Genomic DNA, 12285 nt, shown 5'->3' with positions numbered 1-12285 from the left:
TACTTAGCAAATGATTCTTAATTAAATGAGCCAGCTTCTCTGGCTCCTGAGAGCTGCCTGGTAAATATTCAGGGATCTTGTGAACTGGCTAACCTGCTCAGCTTGCAGTCAGCGCAACAGCAGCGTTCATACTACGGAAATCGGCACACAGCCCAAATCAGGGCTCCCCCCAACATTCCTCCATCCCCACGCCCCACCCCCATGCCCCCACCCCCACACCCCCACACCTCCACCCCCACCTCCACACCTCCACCCCACCTCCACACCCCCACCCCCACACCTCCACCCCCACCTCCACACCCCCACACCCCCACACCTCCACCTCCACACCCCCACACCTCCACCTCCACACCCCCACACCCCCACACCTCCACCTCCCACCCCCACACCTCCACACCTTCACCCCACCTCCACCCCCCCACACCTCCACCCCCACCTCCACACCTCCACCCCACCTCCACACCCCCACCCCCACACCTCCACCCCCACCTCCACACCCCCACACCCCCACACCTCCACCTCCACACCCCCACACCTCCACCTCCACACCCCCACACCCCCACACCTCCACCTCCCACCCCCACACCTCCACACCTTCACCCCACCTCCACCCCCACCTCCACACCCCCACCTCCACACCTCCACCCCACCTCCACACCCCCACCCCCACACCTCCACACCTTCACCCCACCTCCACCCCCACCTCCACACCCCCACCTCCACACCTCCACCCCACCTCCACACCCCCACCCCCACAACTCCACACCTTCACCCCACCTCCACCCCCACACCTCCACCCCCACCCCTCCACCCCCACCTCCACACCCCTACACCCCCACACCTCCACACCTCCACCCCTCCACTCCCACCTCCACACCCCCACACCTCCACCCCCACACCCCCACCTCCGCACCCCCACCCCTCCACCCCCACCTCCACACCCCCTCCGGAGAGCTGGTTTACCAGCCTGTCACTGTGCATACTCTTAAGAACTTAAGGCAAGGGTCATATTTACAGCACCTGACGCAAGGTAGCCGCTCCCCAAACAGCTCCTATTAATCTCTACACTCCCACTAATGCAAACATGACGTCAGCACACCCTTTGGGTCAAAAAACCTGCATCAGCCCTGCAGACATAGGCACACAGCCCCCTTCATGGCGACCCCCGCTCCACACCCTCACCGTCCTACTCCGTCAAGGACTTCATGCCCAGGAGCCTGAGAGGAGAGACAGAGGGAACCAGCCTCCCTGAACCTCCCTCTGCCAGGGCCAGGGGAAGCATGCCCCCAAAGCAGGACCGGAGACTCCTTTCTAACCACCCTACGCACCCTCCACCTGCCCATTTAGGACCTGGAAGCTGCCACTTCTCTACATGGTGCTAGACTGTTATTCACGGGGGGTGAGCATGCAGGGACACAGGAAGTAATCAAACCCCACGGTCTGAGATTCCGAGGCCCTGGTGGTGGCGGTGATGGTATTTCTTTTTTTGTTGTTGTTATTTGTTTGTTGTTATTAGTTTCAGTGGTAGAATTTAGTGATTCATCAGTTGCATACAGCACCCAGTGCTCCTTATATCACGTGCCCTCCTCAACGCCCATCCCCCAGTTACCCCATCCCTCCACCCCCTCCCCTCCAGCAACCCTCAGTTTGTTTCCTAGAGTTAAGAGTCTCTAATGGTTTACCTCCCTCTCTGTTTTCATCTTACTTTATCTTCCCTTCCCTTCCCCTATGTTCATCTGTTTTGTGTCTTAAATTCCACACATGAGTGAAATCCTATGGTATTTGTCTTTCTCTGACTGACTTATTTCATTTAACGTAACAGCCTCTAGTTCCATCCACGTCATTGTGAATGGCAACATTTCATTCTTTTTGATGGCTGTTGTTTCAATTAGGCATCATTTGCTAAGGGAAGCATTTCGTGGTGGAATTGGATTTCAGGTCTCACGACCTGGGCTCAAGCCAGCCAGTTATTAGATGTGTGACCTCATCGAAGTCTGTGATATGGAATGATGGCTTGGACAATAAATGAGATTATCCCTGTTCCTGAGCCCTCACTACGGGCTAGACCCCCCCCCCCTCAGCTTTCCCTGGCACACAGCTGCAAAGTGGGACAGGCATGGCCACTGGCAGGCAGGCTGCCCTCCCGAGGGGAAGACGGAGCTGTGGGTGCCCTCTGAGGGCTGGGGCCCCCTCCCCAGGCGGGCCCCCATTTCCATGCACATGAGCTGTCTTCTCTCTGGGCCGGCAAGCCAGCCTGCTTCCAAGGACACATCTCTGACTCTGGGGTCCGTGGCCCACACAGTCTGTCAAGCGATGGCCTCACGCTTCCGTGTTTATTATGAAACAGTGTCCAGGCTTTCATTTCGGATGGCATCAACAATTGTCTGTGGTATGGCTTATTTTCTTTGAGTCCATTTTTATGCTTTTGTTCATTTTGAATGACGGCTCTGCCCAGGTCATAACGGAGGCCAGGAGGCACTTTGTCGGGGGCTAGGAGTTTGACAGGCGGATCTCGTTAAATCCCCACACAGCTTCCAGACAAACGCCACAGTCCCCGTTTCCAAACGAGGGAGCCATGCTGCCATCCATCCATCCATAGGACCCAAAAGACCTTTAATCCAAAATCATCTCAATGAAAATAACCCCGCTGGACACTTATTTTCCTTCTCAATGTCTATCAAGTGACCATGTACAGACGATGAGTAAAGACTTCAGGCAGCCTGTGCACTCTGCATGACGTGTTCACCCAACACAGGGGTCTCCAAAAGTTGGTGGCTCTGCCACGGGCCCACAGGAGCTGTGTGAGAAGGGCCTCAATGAACCCGCGGCCTTCCCTCGACCCACACTAGCTCTGCGTCCCTATACCGCTTTCCTCCCCTCCATCCTCCTCGCTCCAAGGTTAGACCCTTGGTAGCACCCCCACCCAACATGGCCTCCGGTGAGCTGACCAGGGACTCAAGGCAGCTGTGCTTCCTTTCTGGGCCAAGGCAGAGAGAGGATGCCTTGGCCGTTCTCCCAGTTATGAGCTTCTAAACCACGGATGGTGCCGTCCTTCTTCCCTTTAATTGCTGCTCGTGACAAAGTGCACACAGATTTGCGTCTCCAAAGCCAGTGTGTTGTTTTAAAGAAAAACTGGCCTCTCCCTGCTTTATTTTTGGTTTTGCTTTAAAAAAAAAAAAAAGAAAGAAAGAAAAGAAAGAAAAGAAAAAAAGACTTTCAACTATAGATGAAAAGCGCTCAGGTAGCATTTGAAGATTTGCAGGACTCAGAAAACGTCTCAGAAAATTGTCTTCTATCCCTGGGGCCAGCTTTTCCTTGCCCTCTCTGAGAACCTTTGTATGTGTGTTTGTGTGTTTTGTTATTTTCATTATGCCGCTGAGCACAGACATTCCAGAAATAGACAACCGGGGACTCTAAAAGTTAGCCAAGCTCCTTTTGATTCTATTCCTCCTTTATTGTAATTTCTGCTCTTTCCATAGCATTAGAAAATTCTGTTTGTTTATCAACTAAGCCAGTTCCTTCTTTTCTTAGAATTACAAGGGAGTCTCACATGGGTCTTTGAGGAATTAAAGTTTGTTTCTCAGGCACACTTGCAGTCTATGTGTTTCATTGTTGAACGCATGTTAGAATTGCCTGGAGTTTGTCACTTTGCTACCTGGGGAAACTGGAAGTCCTTCCCGAGACTTCAGAAGCCGTACCATTGCCCAGAGGTGCTCACACATACCAGCCCTGTGGCCCGGCCACCCCCGTGACCCCGTGAAGTCTTAGGGACAACCCCCAGAAGGGAAAACAAGCCACCCCCAATCCTCAGGGAAGAATTCCAGGCCTTTCCTCCACCATCACAAACATCTTAGGCAAGAAACGTATCAAAATGAGGGAAGAGGCAAACCCAGCCAAGGCTCCTCCCCCCGCAGCAACGCACCGCCTCACATCTGTGCTGCGATTCCCGGTGTGTGCGGCCCCTTCATGTGCATCATGGCTGGAATCTCACTCGACCCACTGTACGGGTGAGGAAACTGAGTCACGACACAGCACCAAGCCCAGTCCTGTCTGCTACAGCACAGTCTTAAACCCGATAAGCCAGAGCCACAGGAGATAAGGACAAAGTGTGATTCTTCCTCTGTTTTAAACTTTCAACAAAGTGACATGTGTCGGGTGCCCACTAAGTGCCAAGCTCTGGAAAGTTACATCAGTTCATACCAGAAGCTTCGAGCTATCGTGACCAGTCTGGTGTTCTGCTAACAAACTGTGGAATTAGAAAAAAGCCCATAAGAAGAAGCCTCCTGCTTATTCAGCTGCCTCACGGTTTTGCAAAAAGCCTGTTTCATTTTGCTCAAACAAACGGCACTACAGAGTTATAAAGTTTTATTTCATTGGGATCCCAGAAGCTCTCCTTTCTGGGGAAGCATCATCATCCTAAAACAAACAACCAGGAAAGACAAACACACAAACAAGAACATATTCTCAGAGATGGGCTGGCGCGGACCCTCCTTGCCCTAGAGATTCTCTTCCCCCACTACTGGCTCTGTGATATGCCCAGCTTGGAGGACGAGTGTGCAGGTGACATCCATGTTTAACTCTCTGTTGGCTGCAGTGCCTTATCCATTCCCCAGGCCCCAGAAGTTTTTGAACATTTATGGAAACTAGCTACAGGCATACCGTCTTTGATCTCAGACCCGAAGGAGCAGCCCTATGCTCTAGAGTCATTTAGCACACACTCAGGGGTCCAGCCCCGTTCCCAGTAGAATAAAACCCAGCCAGGGAAGATGAGATCATTCCAAAGGAGTGAAGGCAATGGTATCAGATGCCTCAGAGGCCAAGGAGAGTAAGGACTGAGGCCACCCCTGCTTTGACAATCAGAGGGCCCCGGTGATTCTTATTCTGCAAAGGCTCACCTATAAAACATGTCACAGTGGCAGTGTCCTTTGTTCTACAAGTAACAGGTACCTCAAATGACGAAAAGAAATAGAAGAAGTAAAACAGAGAGCCCTCAGAAATCCATTCTTTCTTAACATCCTCCAAGCAGACCTTCACCTGCTTTTGCTCCAGATTTCTCCTTCAGCACCAGGAGCTGAACCTGGCCAAGAACTTTGTGTTCTTCCCTGATGACCGGGCAGACCGCTGTCCATCTCTCCAGATTCAGCCCTCTGCTTCTATTTTGTTTACGAGGCTGGGACCTAGCCTCACTGTGTGAACACTGCAGCCTTTGCCCTTTACACCAGCCGAAGGTTCTTAACATCGTAGTCCGTCTTCCATCAGAAATCTGGGGGGTCCCAGGAAGAAATACATAGGTGTCCTCCGTGTTCTGATTATAGGGCGCTAGGGAACATCCAGGATCACAGCTGTCATTCAAGCCAGGAAATGCCATCTGGGGCCCTGACTGTTCACTCTGGTTGTTTCAAAAGTTCAGAGTGCCCCACTTCCCCCTCTGGGCATCGGGGAGCCCCCACAGATTTGCAGACCCCCAGGCTGCCCTCCTCAGCGTGGTGCAGGCCTAAGCCACCGCTGAGCATGTGTTCGCAAGGCAATTTCTGTGTTGCCATCTCAGCCATTCTCAACACGCAGCCTCGCCTCTGGGACTGCCTTCTCGGAGGCCCTCCTCCTACTCCCTGCCTGACTATTCGGCTGCATCCCGAACTCGAGTATAAATTCCTTCCCAGGGAGAGCAAAGTCTTCCAGTCTTACAGAGTTGCCTGTTCCCCACAGCTTGCAGAACCCTGGATTCACATCTTAATGCTGCTTCTATTTTTTGTGTGTGTTTTTATTTTTTTATTGAAATATCTTTCACATACCCTTTGAAGTGTACAGATGAGTGTTTTTTAGAACAGACTCATGCAGGCATCACCACAATGCAATTCTGGAACACTTTCAACTCGTGCACATCATTCCCTCCTCATTCCTGCTGCTTCTAGACCAGCCTGGCTCGTTGCATAAACGCCGAGGCCCAGAGAAGAGACATGCAGATGTCGGGCTCCTTGAGGTGGCAGGAAGACAGGCGGGTCGCCCGTGGCCACCGGGCCAGGCTTTCTGGGAAATGAAGCTTCATTTGTCACCAGGATTTATCAGCACCGATGGGGTCTGTTGCCTCTGGTGACCCAAGAGTGGTTAGTCGGCCATGTCTGGGACCCAGCGTCTCCACCTCTACAACTCTGCCTGCCCGCGTCTGCTCCTTGCTCTGCTCCCCTCTCCCTCCGCCCCCCGCCTACCTCAAGGCTTCTGCTTACTACCTTCTCTGTGTCCGTCTGGGCTTTCCCGCCACCTACTACTTCTCCATGAGCTCACACTAACTTCCAGTGGAGGAAGCCACTGGGCGCTCAGCAACCATCCATGATAGTCATCTCTTATTGGACAGAGATCCATTTCAGGCTGCCTCATAGGCTGCTGGCCAGCCTATAGCAGCTGTTTTCTCGGTCAGGTGCCCATCTCTGCTCCAATCAGCTGTGAGCAGAGTAGCAGGGCTGCTTGGTAAGGAAAGTTCATTCTGGAAAATCCCCCAGAAGGGGGCTGAGGGCATGGCCACTTCTGGTGGCCAAAGTCTCGTGAGAACACAGAGCAGCCCGCATTGCAGGTGCAACTTGGTGGACAGCAGATCCTTCAGACGCCTGGAGGGCTATTCTCTGGGTGACTCACCTTCCGTAGACATTGAAGGATGAACTGAATTTGCAAAGGAGCAAAATTCCCAGACGTTGTAGATAGATAGCTTTCCGTGGCCGCCCATTCTTTATGCTAATACACTCCTCTGAGCTTGATGCATTCTGTTCACACAGTGAAAATGTCTTCCTTCCTTCCTTCCCTCCTTCCTTTTCTCCCTTCCTTCCTTTACCAAGAATACACGGAGGACTTACCATATGTCATTGTGCTGGGGCCTGAGAATACAGAAGTCAAGAAAACACAGTTCCTGTCTTCAGGGACCTCATAATAGTAAAGAGCTTACAATACGTTGGTTTGAGATCTGTTCGTGTTCTACATCGTTCTCCCTTCTGGTGAGGATTTGGGAGGAAGTGTTTTCAAAGGTGCCACAATCACACTTTTAAACTCGGTACACAGGAACTGAATTGCTTTTAGTCACGACCCTTCTGTGGCACCACAAACATTACATTTAAAGGGAAGCCCATCCTGGGAGGCAACGCGTCCAGGGACAGCTGGATTCCCTACGACGGTCCAGTTCCCCGGGTGGGCTGAGCAGAGAAGCACTCCTCACTGCACTCCACAGGTGCAAACTCACCAGACGCAGGAGCCGTCACGCTTGCACTTCTCTCTCAGAGCGCGTGAGAACAGGCACATCCTCGTAATAATGTAAGTGCCCACTTCCCTCCTCCTCTCCCTGGACCCTGCGCTCGCATCGGGACAGACCAAGCCCACGCTCGTCAGCCATTCAGCAGGTCACGCTATCCACATTTTGCTAATAGAATGCCCAGCAGTCCAGGAAGGCTCACACAACAGCCACATCATTCATTATTTTTGACATGAAGAATGCCAATGAGAAATAGACAATTAGCTAATGTTCGTGAGATCGAGGGCAAAGGCCGTGGTGTTCTCTCTGTGTGCACAGCTCTGTCTCGCGGGTGCTTGGACTCGCTCCAGCTGTCCTGTCCAAATCACACTATGCCTGGCTCTCAAAGATGTTCTTGCAATTGTTCACAGGCTTCTTCAAAAGGACATCATGGAAACCCAAACAGAAACAGGGGTCTCTCATTTCAGAGGGTCTGTAGTTAGTTTCACTGATCTTACTAACCCTAAACCCATAACAAAGGCTTCCTTGAGCGTGTAATGATTTCACAGCTTAAAACAGCCAGTTCTTACCAAGTTTTAGTTTCTAATAAAACTATGACAAAAATGTAGCTACTATGCTCTGTTACCGATGAAGCAGCAAACAGAGTTTAATATAGAAATCCAAATGTGTCATTCCCACAGATAAAGTTTCAGAGCCGCGGCTTTTTAGTCCAGCCTTTACCTCTCCTAAGATAACATCCTACTAACAGTCACTTCGCACTGGCTGGAGCTCCTGCAGTGACAGGATGATTCAGAGCAGGCAGGTAGGATTATCGCCCTTTGACAAATGTCACTCGTTCTCTGGCACACCGGCTCCAAAGACAGCAGTTTGCCCTGCTTCCCGCGCTGTCTCGGTAGATTCTATCCTTGCAGCAAGCTGGAGGACTTGCTTAGGCCCATTTTTCAACCTCCAACATCTTTTAGATTCAATCTTTACACTAATAGACTAGAATACACTTCGGATCGTGACCCACAAACGTGACTTTCCTAGTTCCTTGCAATGCGATGAGCTTAAACATGAAGCCTCCCTTTACAGGGGCATCTAAATCCTCTTGGAAGGTGGCCAGGACAGCCCTGACATCTCTACTTTGTCTCACAGCACAGAGAGTTACAGCCCGGTTCCAGGCACGGGCGCAATAAAAGTTCCATCTCACACAACCTAGCGACAAACCAAGTCCATGTGTGTTTATTAAGCAGCTCCTGCGGGGTCCCTGGCATGGAGCCACATTCCATCCACTGCTAGAGGATGTTTCTTCTAGTCATGTTGCTACGTGTCCAGCCTTATCCACATACACGTCTCTGCCCAGCTCTTTCCCGGGCAGAGTTGCTCCTGGCTCTGCTACTGGCTACATGCACAAGCCCAGTGCCTGCTCCTGCCCTCTCTCCCTGGGCAAATATGTCCTGCAACCAGCTACGTAGCTGCTCCTGTGCGACCCAACTTGACACCCACCTGTCACCTAGACTGCCCATGCCCAACTCGAAAGCTAGAAATTACAGAGATTGATCTATACGTTTCTAAAATTAATGCCTCTTATCAAAAAGTGTGTATGTGTGTATGTGTGTGTGTGAGAGAGAGAGAGAGTGAGAGAGAGAGAGAGATGGATTTGAGGGTTAAATTAATCCATTGCCTACTCAGGATTGATCGATTGCTCCTTACCTAGTAAAACAGCACAATGCAAAGTTCACCTTGAAATACGTAATGCTTAGGTCTCTCCCACAGTTTTATCCCCGGACCTTCCCCTTGTCATTGCAGCTCCGTGGCTTCCAAGTTTAGATCAATAAAACCCCAGTGGGGATGCTCAGGCCCACTGAGTTTGTCCTTGGTGCTACAAAGCGGAGTACAAATTTGAGTGAAGTGGGCAAAAATTAAGTTAAACTGCAAGTCCCTGGAGCAGCTGTCAACCTCAGCACAGCGTGCTGGGAATGGAGAGCCGGTGGCCAGAGCAGAAGCCCCAGTCTAATACTGAAAGAAACCACCCCAAAACCTTCTGCTGAGACCTGACCCTCGCAATTATGAACGCTGCCAGTATCTACTACCAGGATACAATGTTGCATATTTTCATCCACATAGAGCCAAGCTCTGAGAAAAATACTCAAAACACTTCTGCAATTTCTGGGGTTGGACTCCTGATGTCAGTCTCTGGAAGTCTTGTCTCCTACCGTCCCTAAAGCCATTGAGCTTGGTCCTCACCTCCTCGCCCACCACTCCACCCTGTCCAAAACACAACTGAAAACCCATCTCTTTTAAAGGCTTGCTCTGACAAGTACAGTTCTCCAATAATTCACATAGTCTTTTAGAAAAACCTCTATGAGCCCAGCAGCTGTGGATCTGCTCACAGATCTCAGGTGCAAGACACATCACAATCCTAGATCTCCCTCCATGGCACTAAACTGGCACTGGGTGTCTGCTGTCCAGGGCTGGGGAGCCATCCTGTATCAGCCATTACGGAGCGACACCACCTCTCTGGGGAGTCGTACAAAAGGCCCGAGAGGCTCACATGGCTCACAAAATGTGTGGAGGGACTTCTGGTCTACCCAGTGGGTTTGAAGGTGTGAGACTGTGTGAGCATGAGGCTCGCTCCTCCGCATGCAGCAAATCCACCAAGACCTTCACTGTGTCTCCCACAGTCCCGGCACCGTGGCTCAGTCCCTCGGCATTCCCATGTCCCCCTGTGTTGGTTTCCTCATGCCGCTCTAACCAAAGACCTCAAACTTGACGCCTTAAACAACACAAATTTACTATGTTACAATGCTCGGTTGGAAGTCTGATGCAGGTCTCGCAGGGCTAAAATCAAGTTTCCAGCAGGTCCATGTCCCTTCAGTAGGCTCTAGAAAAGAATCCATTTCCATGGCTTTTCTGTCTTCTAAAGGCTGCCCACATGACCAGCAACATGGGGCTGAATCCCTCCTGTGCTACAATTTCTGGTTGTCCCTCTTCTGCCTCCAAGGACCCTTGTAATGCCATTGGGCCCACCGGGATCATCCAGGATAATCGCCCTATCTTAAGGTCATCTGCTTAGCAACCTTAATTCCATCTACAACCATAATTCCCCCTTGTCATGGAAGCTACCATAGTCACAGGTTCCAGAGATTAAGACATGAACATCTTTAGCGAGCCATTATTCTGCCTGCCACACACTCCCACCGAGATCCTGCCACTTCCCTATGGAATGTTCGGACACTCAGGTCCCCACCCTTGCAAACCCAGCCCCCTTCTCCAGGTCGTGGGGTCTCTGCCCCCAGCAAGGCCTCTGCCAGCTTTTCCTCATTAAACGCAAAGCTTCACCCCTTTGTAACAACCCAGCTCTTTGCCTCCCACAGCCAAGCTTTCAATCAAAAAACCTTTAAAGGACTTCTCCAAGGCAAGACACAAATCCCTTCTGGCCCCTCCAGAGGGGACAAATACCTGCCCCTTTCAGGGAGGGAGAAATGTCAGCCAGTTTCTCAGTTGCCTTTCCTGCAATTGCTGTCTTGTGTCTGAAATCCTGCAGCATGCCTCTTCCTCTCATGATGCTTGTTTGGGTCTGGAACCACATCCTATATCCCTGGAACCTTCCACTAGGGCTCACACACTGCTCTGTACATATGTTCAAATGTTCCACTGATTTCACACCAAAACATGCAACAGTGGAGGCTTTAACTTTATCTGGGCAAGGCTCCAGAAGTCATACAAAATATAAAAGAATGTAGGGCTTTGCCACCAATTCCAATAGCCAACAAAATCCTATCACTGGAAAGCTTAAAACTGTTGCTTGGGTTGTATTTGGACACAGTGTTAGAACATTAAAAAAACAAAAAGCTATAGAGCCATCAAAGAGAATAAAGGACAATTTAGGAAGCATGAAAAAGTTGTAGGACACCACTCCAAAAGTTTGGTCTTGAAGGAAGTGACATCATCCATTCATTTATTCTAGAAACATTCATTGGGCTCCTACTGTGCGCCAGACAGTACGCTCTGAGTTCAGGGCCACAGGAGACCTCATGCCGTCTACTCCCCACAGTTTAATCAGAGGAGAGCTACTCAGAGCGAAGTGAGTGTTGTGGAGGATACCAGCTTTGACCTCAGACAGGAGGTTGGACATCTGGGCAAGTCAGTGGACTTTCCAGATCACCAGCCTGCTGGACAGAAAGAGGAAAATGGCTTTCTCGAAATTCCATGCTTTGTTTGAATCCTCATTTGTGATGTCCGCTACCCGGCGGAATCCCAACACCCTCTCCTGCTGTCTCCCCTCCAACACGTACCCCCATAAGTCTGATCTCTAGTCTTGAGTGTCTTGGGGCTTTTTCTGGGAAACACTGCCTAGGAGAGAAGTTGCCAATCCCGCAACACCCACGCTGTTTCTTGCTGTCCTTATTTCAGGAACCACTTCATCTCCCTTCCCTTAATCTCCCCCTTCCCTGCATTATTACTATAAATGAAAGGGAGTCTTTCAAGAAAAGCATTGGAATGGGGGTCCCGCCACTTCTGGTGCCCCTTCCCCCTTCCCAAGAGGACACACTTGGTGAGACGGAAGTCCCAGATGAGGCCTGTGAACTTTATCAGTGGGACCACTGAACGGTTCATGGCGGGCCAGACACAGGGTCGGGTCTGAATGGGAGAAAGCCCTGTGGAAAAGGATGTGGAAGGAGAGTCTGGAACTGTGGTCCAGGCTTGGATGCGACTGCACTAATCCAGACAGAAACTAACGAGGGGGTCATGAAACACCTGAATGGGCTGACAGTTTGCAAGTGAACGTGTGTCTGTGCTCAGAGAGCCGGAGAGTCCTGGCTAAAACGTTAGCAGCGGCCGCCTCTGCTGGCAGCACCCGGAGTGAGGCTTTTGCTCTCTTCTTTATCCTTTACATTCTCCTGGGTTGCTTAGAATTGTCTCCACGAGGATATATTATCTTTATAAACAAGAACAAAAAAGCTTTGTTGCTGTTGTTTAGTAAAAACTGACAATAACTCTGAGAGGCTGACTATACCAATGGACGATGGCCAGACCACATAAATAAAACTAGGGCTCTGACCCAC

This window comes from Ursus americanus, chromosome 4 (assembly GCF_024610735.1).
Source record: "Ursus americanus isolate L20-20 chromosome 4, mUrsAme1.1.p, whole genome shotgun sequence".
Lineage (NCBI taxonomy): Eukaryota > Metazoa > Chordata > Mammalia > Carnivora > Ursidae > Ursus > Ursus americanus.
The sequence above is the reverse complement of the archived record's forward strand: the minus strand, read 5'-3'. Positions refer to the sequence as shown.